The sequence below is a fragment of the Chenopodium album genome, chromosome 18 (assembly GCF_948465745.1).
Source record: "Chenopodium album chromosome 18, dcCheAlbu1.1, whole genome shotgun sequence".
Taxonomy (NCBI): domain Eukaryota; kingdom Viridiplantae; phylum Streptophyta; class Magnoliopsida; order Caryophyllales; family Amaranthaceae; genus Chenopodium; species Chenopodium album.
Window position 1 is genome coordinate 30,341,669 of NC_137851.1, and position 11,426 is coordinate 30,353,094.

At 34.6% G+C, this 11,426-nt stretch overlaps 1 long non-coding RNA gene across 1 annotated transcript; it reads left to right on the top strand.

Moving 5' to 3' along the window:
• The first annotated feature begins 1,968 nt into the window (after positions 1-1,968).
• Positions 1,969-5,860, top strand: LOC145590766 (uncharacterized). Its single transcript, XR_014102153.1, has 3 exons — positions 1,969-2,217; positions 2,690-2,779; positions 3,477-5,860. It is a non-coding gene; the product is annotated as an uncharacterized LOC145590766 (long non-coding RNA).
• The last annotated feature ends 5,566 nt before the right edge of the window (positions 5,861-11,426 follow it).

Here is an 11,426-nt window from a genome sequence, read left to right on the forward strand (position 1 = left end):
CAATAGGTTAACCCTAAACCTGTTTATCTATGTTGGTTGAATTTAATGCACAAATAAAACTATTATTGGCGATCGCTTGAATTATAATCATATTAGCCTAAACAAAGATTATTAATTATCTTACTAAGCGTAATTACAAGTACAAATTCCCTTTAAACCTGCAAGAGAGGGCGTGATCAAGCAACAACAATAATATCAAGCAACATAATAACAATCATCATCATCATAATAATCTCAATCTCATCAAAGCATGATAATATTATTAGCAAGATCCTAGGCATGATACTAACAAGATTAATAACAAATCCTAGCATGTCACTAAACATTAAAGATCAAAACTTTAACCCTAGCATGATACTAACATGATATTAGAAAGAAATAGGAAGCATCATAGAAACATGCATGATAGTAGAAATATTAGTTATTACCCTAAACATGATACTAGGAATCATAAAGACATCCCAACATGATACTAGGAATCAAAACAATCAAAGCATGATTTCTATATTTTAATAATAATAATTAAATTACTTACTTGGATGCCTCGTATCTCTTTCTAATAACAAAATACACGCGTCAGTAACTTCAAGGAAAATATTAAAAGTAAATCTAATCAAGGAATTGAAATAAGATTTGGGACCAAACCCTCAGAAATTATCAACCTTTCACGTCTAGGGCGAAGGCAACTTCGAACTTGGTTAGGTGTGTCTAGAAATAATGTATGCGGTATGGTGTTTGTGAAAAAGCTAGTTTAGAAAGCTAGAGAGAGAAAGAATAAGCTATTGCTTAAGAGAGAGAAGAGAGAGAATTAGAGAATTCTGGGTGAGTGTTGGTAATTGTTAAACATAAAAACGAGGAAATACGACCCCTATTTATAAGAAAACAGTTTGGAAACAAATCAAATCCCATTCGGAATAAAATACCTCCTATCGCGAACGACAGGAGTTAGCGCCAGACGACAGGCATTAGCACCAGGCGACAGCTGTTAGCGCCAGGCGATAGGTTTGTCGTCTTGCGCTGAGTCAAATAAAACGCGCTTTGCACGCGGAATCCTTTTCTTAATATAATTAAGCAGCACATTCCCGTTTATCAAATTAAAATCGGGTTTATCATAAAACACTTATTTTATTCCAAATAAAACTCTTTAAAATAATAATTATCAACTCTAATTCCATTAGAATTTAAAAGAACCTTCTAAATATTCCAGAAGATTAAAATCAATCCTAACAACTTTAGGAATAATAATTAATAGGCCCTCCTCTAGATCATTGGGCCACATATTCATTTCGAGCCCAATTTAATATTTTGACCATAACTTCCTCATTACTCATCGGAATTGGGCTTATAATATATCGCTGGAAAGGTCTTTTCAAGCCCTATCCAACTACACTATTATTGGACCCTTATCATGGACCAAACTAAATTAGACTGGCTATTTTCATAAATAGAGTAAGAAAAGAAATATTTTAGAAAACAGAAAGGAAGATTTTTCATTAAAACGACCGCGTCACAAGACTTTTCACACTTCACCTTGTTCGATAATCAAATGACGTGAAAGATATTCATCATTGGGTTTGGTTTTTGGGGAGACACAATCAGGTGTCTACAGTAACACTTTTTAAAATGAAAAATTATTAGATTTATAAGTAACACTATAGTAACATTTTTGTATAATGTAACACTTAATGTAACACTTTTAACATAGGTAACATTTTATGGTATCACTTTTAAAATAGGTAACATTTTATGGTATCACTTTAAAATAGGTAACATTTTATAGTAACACTAAAAGAAGTGTCAAAATAAGAATCCTTATGAACAGTTTGCAGACCAAATTACCCCTTAAAAAGTCTAATTAAAATTTTACCATTTCCTTTATTTTTTCCCAATTTCTCCACGATCTTATGGTTGAGAATTAATCATCTTCTTCTCTAAATAAACTTCAACCCCCTTTTCATTTACTCTTCTTCTCCTTCCTCTGATTTCTCGATTTCCCGCGATCCCTTGGCTCAAATTCGTTCAGCCTCGTAACCTCGTTTCACTTTATGTCTTCTTCTCTCTCCTTTGATTACCGATTGAAGGTTGGCTAATGAAGATGTCAAGGCGATGGTTCATTTTCAAGAAGCTAGAAGGCAAATAATCAAGGAATCGAAATTTACAACAACAATGGCGGTCGAAGGAGTTCCACCTTCTCTCTCATTCTCCGTTCTATATCAAGTTAATCCACTTCCCTCTTTCTCTCTCTTCTCGAATTCTTCAATTTCTAGGGTTCTTCATCATTTTGAACGCTATCCCCATAATTATTTGGTTGTTTACTTTAGTGAAATTGATGAAATTAGGGTTTATTTCTTTGATAGTTTAGTGTTCCTCACACGTGTCTTATCGAATTCAGGTGAGAATTGTTTCACTTTCGCCTAGGTTTCATTTTTATCTTTTCCTTTTGTTTTTTTTATTCTAATAATCGTGGGTTTCTCTTGTTTTTTTGTGTGAAAGTAGTGGGATTGTTGAATGGATCTATTAGGATGCAATGCCTCTAATCTCTATTTTTTTATATCATTTTTTTAAAAAAAATTATGGGTTTCGATTGAGGTTGTAGAGCAAATTCCCAAATTATGTCCAATCTAATGAATTAGTTGTACCTGATTTTAAAGGTTACTTAATTAAGTGAATTATGTCCATTATTTTCCAGGAAAATGGGATTCACAACAAAATCAAAAGTATATGTATGGAAATCATTTCCTCGAAGTTGAACTACAGGACATGAATCATGTTCTTACTGGTGTGCCTTTTGCTCTTGGTTATTTAAATGTCATTATTGAAATTATAATTGGAATATATTATATGTATAAAAGTTGTGCAGTGTGATTGTTTGCTTGTAAACAAAATGCCTTTTGTTTATTTTAAAACATGATTGGAGGTGTATATATGGCTTCTTGAGCTAGTGATGCCTAGGCTATAACTAGTATCTTTAGACACTTCATAGCCAGCACGTTTGTAGGAGAAATTGTTATACAATCATTTTTGCATGTATATATAATTGATAATCATTTTGAGAATCTGGGGACTTCATCTTTTGGATTAGGATGTTCAGTTATATTGTCTATTGAATGTGGCCTTGTTGGAATACATAATTGGAAGTGACATTTGTTGTGTGATCTGGTGTGGGTAGTTTAGTAGACTTATGTCTTTAGTTAGGATTTGATATGGATATGGAACGTCCTATTATAACAATAGATGATAAGGATCATACAGTTTGTTATTTGTACCATGAAAATCTCATATTAGGTACGTGCTGGATGCCATGGCTATTTTAGACATTAGTCATGGCTCTTATGATGCCATGAAACCTTCCTGAATGCATGTGACTTGCTGAAAGTATATTTAAAGGTCTACTCTTAGTTTTCATTTGCATTATATATTTATATTCATTAGCTCTCATCTTTCCAAATTTGGTGATGTTAATTTCTTTGTTGTAGTTATTGAATCAAATGGTTTGTCAGCTTCCTCTTGAACATTCTCTTTCTAATTGTAAACCTCTGCAAGGCTCATTAGGTCATACTCCTCTACAGGTTTGTTAAGCTTTTTATGGCACTTTTTATAATTATTATCCTTATCTCCAATTTTACCTCTTTGGTCTAGCCTTATACTTATCTCCAATTTTGCCTTTTTTGTTTTGCCATGACCAAATTATGACTTAGAGTATTTAATTTTGCCTCTTTGGTTTTGCTTTCCTCATCTTCAATGTAGTCTGGTATTTTTTAATCTTTGGCTTTCTTTTAATTTTTTATTGGTTTATAATATATAATATCAAGAAAAGGTATGGATTGCGGCTTTCTAAGGTGACTGAAAATAGGTATAAGAGAGATAAACTGATATATTAGCTCATACTCTATTATAGTAGTGGGCTACCTTTATATTGTGATTTTCTTTGGTGCCATATTGAAGCATGTAATCATTATTAAGACTGAGGAAACGGAGCTGTGTGGTATCCAGGTAATCGTGTAGCAAGCGAGTTGTGGTGGCTTCACTGTGGTGATACTACATGCTTGTCAAGTATTCTTATTAAGGATTATGCCAGCATGTTGAGAAAAGCTATTAAATATCTATGTGCTTTTGAATATTCATAGGGGCATTCTTATTCTCATAAGTACCCGAATTTGAAAGTGTGCAGATAATTACAAGTCTTTGGCCTGGGGTATACAAGCCATTATATACTTGTTGGTCAAACACACTGCAGTTTTGAAGATAAAAACAGTTCTACTTGGCTGATGTAGCTATAAACGTTTTGGCCATCTTCTTCTACTCATGGGCATTAAGTTTTAGCTAATAAGGAAGTGTAACAAGTCCTTCTCAATTTCAGCTACCAAGCAAAGCTTGTGAATCTTAATTACTGCTGTTGCTGTTACTGTTACTGATGCGTGTTGCTTTTGTCGCCTGCTCCTGCTACTACTACTACTGCTGCTTCTAGTGCCTGCTGGCCTGATACTACCGTACTATCACTGCGTGCTAGCTATTGCTATGTGCTATTACTACTACTGTATGTTTGCTACCGTACTACCTGTAGACACCCAAATGTGTCTCCCCAAAACCAAACCCAGTGATGAATATCTTTCACGTCATTTGATTATCGAACGAGGTGAAAGTGTGAAAAGTCTAGTGATGTGGTTGTTTTTATTAAAATATCTTTCTTTCTGTTTTTGAAAACATTTTTTTTCTTACTCTATTTATGAAAATAGTCAGTCCAGTTTAGTTTGGTCCATGATAAGGGTCCAATAATAGTGTAGTTGGATTGGGCTCGTAAAGAGCTTTCCAACGATATATTATAAGCTCAATTCCGATGAGTAATGAGGGAGTTATGGCTTAAATTGAATTGGGCTCGAAATGATTTTTATATGTGGCCCAATGATTTAGAGGAGGGCCTATTAATTATTATTCCTAAAGTTATTAGGATTGATTAATCTTCTAGAATATTTAGAAGGTTTCTTTTAATTCTAATGGAATTAAGATTAATAATTATATTTTAAAGAGTTTTATTTGGAATAAAATAAGTGTTTTATGATAAACCTGATTTTAATTTGATAAACACGGAGTTAGCTGCTTAATCATATTATGAAGAGGATTCCGTACAAAAGCGCATTTTATCTTTTAATTAGCGTCAAATGATAGAGTCTGTCGCCTGGCGCTAATCCTGTCACCTGGCGACAAATGCCATTTTTATTCCGAATAGGACTTGATTTGTTTCCAGACTGTTTTCTTATAAATAGGGGTCATATTTCCTCGTTTTCTAGAATTAATCATCAACAATTCACAACAATCATCTCTTTCTTTCTCTCTCTCTCTCTCTTCTTTTTCCAAAACTTCCCTCTTACAGAATTTCACATTCATTAGTTCTAGACACACCTAGCTAAGTTCGAAGTTGTCTTCGCCCTAAACGTGAAAGGTTTAATATTTCTAAGGGTTTGGTCCCAAATTCATATTTCAATTATTTGATTTAATTGTTTTTATTTATTATTTTCCTTGAAGTTACTAGCGTGTGTATTTTGTTATTAGAAAGAGGTACGAGGCATCGAAGTAAGTAATTTAATTATTGTTATTTTGATTCCTAGTATCATGTTAGGATGTTATTTTGATTCCTAGTATCATGTTAGGATGCTTTTATTGATTTCTAATATCATGCATGTTTCTATGATGCTTCCTATTCTTTCTAATATCATGTTAGTATCATGTTAGGGATAAAGCTTTAATCTTTATTGTTTAGTGACATGCTAGGATTTGTTATTAATCTTGTTAGTATCATGCCTAGGATCTTGCTATTATCATTAAGCTTTATTGAGATTATGATTGAGATGATGATGATTGTTGTTATAATATTATGTTGCTTGATATTATATATATATATATATATATATATATATATATATATATATATATATATATATATTATTTGTTGTTATTGCTTGATCACGCCTTCTCTTGCAGGATTAAAGGGAATTTGTACTTGTCATCATGCTTAATAAGATAATTAATAATCTTGTTTAAATTAATATGATTATGATTCAAGTGATCACCAATAATAGATTTGTTTGTGCATTAATATTTAGCCAACATAGATTAAACAGGTTTGGAGTTAATTTATTGATTGCATGTTAGTCAGAAAGCGCACATGAATACGAGAAGAATAAAGTAGAGACCTACTTTTAGGGCAAGTTCAATCTCTTTTAGGTTGGATTTGTACCTTCATCCCCGAACTTCTAGTCATGGTTTCAGACCTATTGGAGTTAGCGATCTCCTGGATCATTAAGGGGTGTAACCTTCACCCTCTGGACGGTTTACAAGTTCCTAAAACTTGTTGGCGACTCTTTTACTCTAGCTTCCTTCCCTTTGGACGCCACCATGCTTAAGTGTATGATTACAGTGGGGCTCAAGTGTGGGATGCTTGAAATATTCTCTACACTACCTTATTTTTCTTTTTTGGAATTTGGTGGTCTGAATTATAGACCGAAGTTGACTTTCATTTATTTTTAATATTAGATTGTTTAGCCAAACAAAAAATTGGCGTTTTGGATGTTTTTTTTTGTAATAAGTATGAAATTATTTCAATTCAAGTTATTGTCTATTGTATATATTAATTTCACATTAGTGATTGTTGTACATATTAATATTATTTTTATATTTAGTAAAATAAAAAAAAGTTGCATATTTTAAATAATCATAGTAGTATTTGTAGTAGTAGTATTAGTTTGCAAAAGTGGTACATAATGTCAAATACAGTGTTACCATATGGCAAAAGATGATTGAAAAATGTTACCTAATAATAAACAAGGTGTTACATTAATTCGCAAAAGTGATACATATTGTCGGATAACGTGTTACTATATGATTGAAAAATGTTACTAAAGATAAGTAAGTGTTACATAAAAAATAAAAAGTAACACTTTAAAATTGATACTAATAACATAAAAAAGTGTTACATAAGAGGGTTTAGAGTAATAACACTTTTAAAAGTGTTACATATGTTAACATGGGCGGATGTATCACCCACTAAAGTGTTACCTATTGTCTATAGTTACACTTTCACCACTTTATGTAGCACTTTTTGGGTGTTACTTAAAGTTGGTTTTGTACTAGTGAGTCTAGCTCTAAATAGATAGGGATGAGCATTGGAGATCCCTTGTTATGATCATGTATGAATGTGAATGTAAATGTATGAATGCATTTTTATTACGGTCGCACCCCAATGTGAGGTTGCCTACGTATCCGTTAGGAATCAGGCCGAACGTAGCTCTTACCGAACCTCACATAAGTGTGTGTATACCTCAAAGAGGTCTTCTAAGGGTTGTAACGTGGTTAGGCTAAAGGTCGAAGAAGAAGGAGATAAAGGCTCAAGATCCTAGATAATCCTCCAAGGTGTGAAACCTTGCTTTTGAATCTTTGTATTTGTATGCTTGAGGTTTCCTCACTTTTGAACTCTCTTTTGTTTATATTTTTGCTCTCTCTTTTTTGCTTTTGCATTTTTTTTTCTATTTTGATAAGTGTGGGCAATCCCGATCATGCGGTCTATCACTCACTTGGCATTCATGTTTCTCGGGCACGGTACCGAGCACTCGATAAGAGACACAATCTGAGACGTGTTCATATCAATGACATTGGAACACTTGCCCTTTTGCACACTTTTATTATTTTTTGCTTTTTGAGTTTTTGAGATCTAGGTAAAATCACTCAAGCTTTTGTATTTAGAACTTGCATAAGTTGCACACCATCCCATCCCAAGGTCAAGTAGATGTGGGTTGAAAAAAGAAAAGTTTATCGTTAGACGAGACTCAAAGTGATTTATCAAGAAAGGATTGTATTTTTGAAGGGTGAAAGGTGATACAATATGGCTACAAGGGTGCCTCGAATCATTAGTATACCTTGTGCTTAGTTCGGCATGGATTTTTTTTTTAATGCAATGCAATGCAATGATCATATGCAAGAAAAGAAATGCTCATTTCATTAAAGAAAAAACCTATGCAATAAATCCAAGAAAGACAAAAGGTGTCTATGCTAGACTTTATTGGGGAAAGGTTTGAAAAAAAGAAGAAAGCATGAAATTTTGTCGTTGAAGCTCGCCTCGTGTCTTGTGCTTATCATCACTCGATCTTCTTGCCAGCTAGAGGGAATGGAAGCTTGTTTGCATCGATGAGGTCTTGAATGAGATTTTGAAACTTGCAACATTGATTTGTAGTATGATCGTTGCTTTGATGGTACTTGCAAGAGGAGTCTGGGTTCCATTCGGGTGTCCTCCTTTCAAGAGGAGGATCTTGCATAGGCCCAATTGGAGTAATGAGTCCCTTAGCAAGGAGTCGATCAAAGGCAATATTATAGCTCATCTCAATTGTAGTGGATTTTCTTTCTGGTTCTTTGGTCTTTAAGACGTTTTTATCAATGCAACTTCCATTCTTATAGGAAGAAGTGGAAGAAAGATTGTTGTTTCCTGCTCTTGCCATCATTATTATTGATTTTGACCTTCTTGTCTCTCGGAGAAACACGAAGGCAATTTGAATTAATAAGGTATTGAATTCGATCCTTAAGGGTGAAGCACTTTTCTGTGGTGTGATGATGATTGCCATAACTGACACTCATTTGACGAGCATTTAGGTTGTTTTTACTTTCTTTTCATAGCTTTCTTTCTTAATTAATGCTTAGTTTTATGCATTATCTTTTTATTTCCCTTTTCTCTCTTGTTTTGTGTTTTTATGGTTTTTCTTGTGTTTTCTCCTTTATTTCTCCTCTTTTCGTGGTTGTAGGTATTATACGAGGTTCGGGTCTCGATATTGGTGGTTTTCTAAGTTAGAAGATGCCTTTGGAGTAAGCTCATAGCATTGGGAAAGCTCAAGATGCAAGGAATTGGATGCTCCAAGTTCTAGCTCTTGCGCTCTTAAGCCGTGCTCTCATGAAAGATGGTGTTGAACCCACCGTAGAGGCCCTTGGAAACTGCCACCCCCAACATGTATCAAGTGGAGTGCACGAGACCCATTTGCGAGCGCATGAAGCGGCGAAGAAGTCGAACAAACCTAGAAGAGCGCGGCGCGGAACCCACGAGGGCGAGCGCGCACAGCCCTTGCGCGGGCTCACAGGCCCCATGCGCGGGCGCGTGCGGGCGCTCCTCCCTGTTTCTAGCTTCGCTCGATTTCGTTTTTCGCGCCTCTTATAAATACCTATTTAACTCGATTTTTGTGAAGAAGTTTTAGACATAATTTTGATCATAATTTTAGCTTAGTTGAGAGTTCCTCTCTCTAGTTTTAGGGTTAGTTTAGGAGTAGATTTAGAGAGAGAAAGTGAGGGATTTCATTGGGGATTTAAAGATTAAAGATTCAAGGTGACAATTGTATTGAAGATCTCCATAATCAATCAATGAGGATTTCTAATTCTATCTCATTTTATTGATTTGTTTAATTTCATGTTTGTTTGGTTTGATTTTGATGTTTGATCTTGATTAGTGTAATTGTTCTTCATATTTTGTTGATTCTTGATTTCTTTAGTTGCTTGTTGATTAGATAATGATTCTTGAGTAGTTGTTTGGCTAGGGATTGGGTGAAACTTGTATGATTGATTGATTGTGATTAATTTGGGAATTGTGTTGATTGATTGTTGAGATTAAAGTGATTAATGTATTTGCATCTGTGTAATTCGATTAGGCCTTGAGAATTATGCTAGATTACATTGTAATTGCTAATGACACGACCAATTGATTTAGGAATTGCAATTATCGATTGTTTTGGATTGTGATTCTCCTAGTTTGTTATTCGTAGAGACTACTAGCTTAACAATTAGGAGATAGCTCTTTGATTCCAATTGATAGCTCTTATCATTAGTCTTCACAACCTTTGATTGACATGTTTTTCCCAAGTTGTTGCAATTGTCATGATTACTTGTTGATCCCCATTCCCTAGTGTTTTATTTGTTTGGTTGTTTGTTTTGTTAGTTGGTAGCAATACCTCTTTACCCTTGACTTCGACCTAGATTAGGCGCCCAATTGAAAGCATTTGAACATAACCGTTCCTTTGGGTTTGACTCTTGACTTACCTCTATACTTGTATTTAGGTTTTTTAAGTGATTATAAATTTTGTTTGACTTAGGGAGGATTAGTCAACGACCTAGTTTTCCCCTCGTCAAGTGACCATGGCCTCTATGATATCTGCAATAGGAGTTTGGATCCTAGTTGGGAAGCCGTTTCTCAAGTGGTGGGTCTTGAATTGGACCGATGGGATGGATGAGATTTTGACCATGAAAATAGTCGAAAGCTTCATTATAAGTCATTCTTATTGGTGTGTATTCTTCAATGGTCCGTTTTGCCCGTGGCTTAGGAGAATTGAATTTTTCCTTAAATTCTTGACGGGAAGAAAAAGAAAGAAGGTGGTCGTTCTTTTCATTCTTCCGGTCCTGGTGATGATACCGTTGTTCGATGACTGACATCCGATTTGCTAGGCCTTCCACCATATTCAAGAGCATGGAAATGACATTCTGCAGTTTATGAATGTCTTCTTTTAAACTAGTCGAGTTTACCTTGGTATCATCTAAGAAAAGTCCTTCATCCTCCTCAATCATGGTCACTTCATCGATAAAGGTTATATAGACTGCCTTGATCATGGGCTCACCTACAGGTGTGATAAGGAGAGAAGCATCGAAGGATATTTGATCTTCAATTCTGCGATGGCTAAAATCTCGAAAGTTTTATTGTCATCGATCAAGTCTTGGATAGCTTTTTTGATGAGTTTCCAACATTCCTTAGTATCATGACCCCTTCCTTGGTGATACTTGTAGTGTTTATTGGGATCCCACTTAGGTGGCTTGGCTTCTAGAACTGGGTCTTTGATAGGTCCTATGGGCATGACTAGTCCTTTGTGGTGTAGTTTTTCGAAGGTTGTCTCGTAACTTATATCAAGTGGAGTGAACACTTTTTTCGACCTTTGGATTCGTTGTTTACAGGTGTTTGTAGCATGTATTTCATTAATGGGAGAGGAAGAAAAAGGATGGTCGTTCTTTTTTCCTTTCGCATTATCAACTTTCAAAAGGTCGTCTTCAATATCAATGCCTATGTTGTAAACAGCTTTAAAGGTATTTAAGTTGTGTTAGTATTTCAAATGCTTTGAATACTTCTCTTGGAGGTTCTTGATGAACATTCTTACGAACTCCTTTTCAGTAGGAACCTCTACCATCTTAGCGGAAGTTTCCCTCCATCTGTTGAAGAAGGAAGTAAATTCGTCGTTTTCCTATCTGTTGAAGAAGGAAGTAAATTCGTCGTTTTCCTTTTGTTTCAGCATCTCAAGTTGTCTATGGTCGGTTTCAACTTGAATGTTGCATTTGTACCTATCAATGAAAGCGTTTGTAATGGTTTCCTAAGAAGCAATTTTCTCCTAATCTAAGGAGAAAAACCATTGTTGACA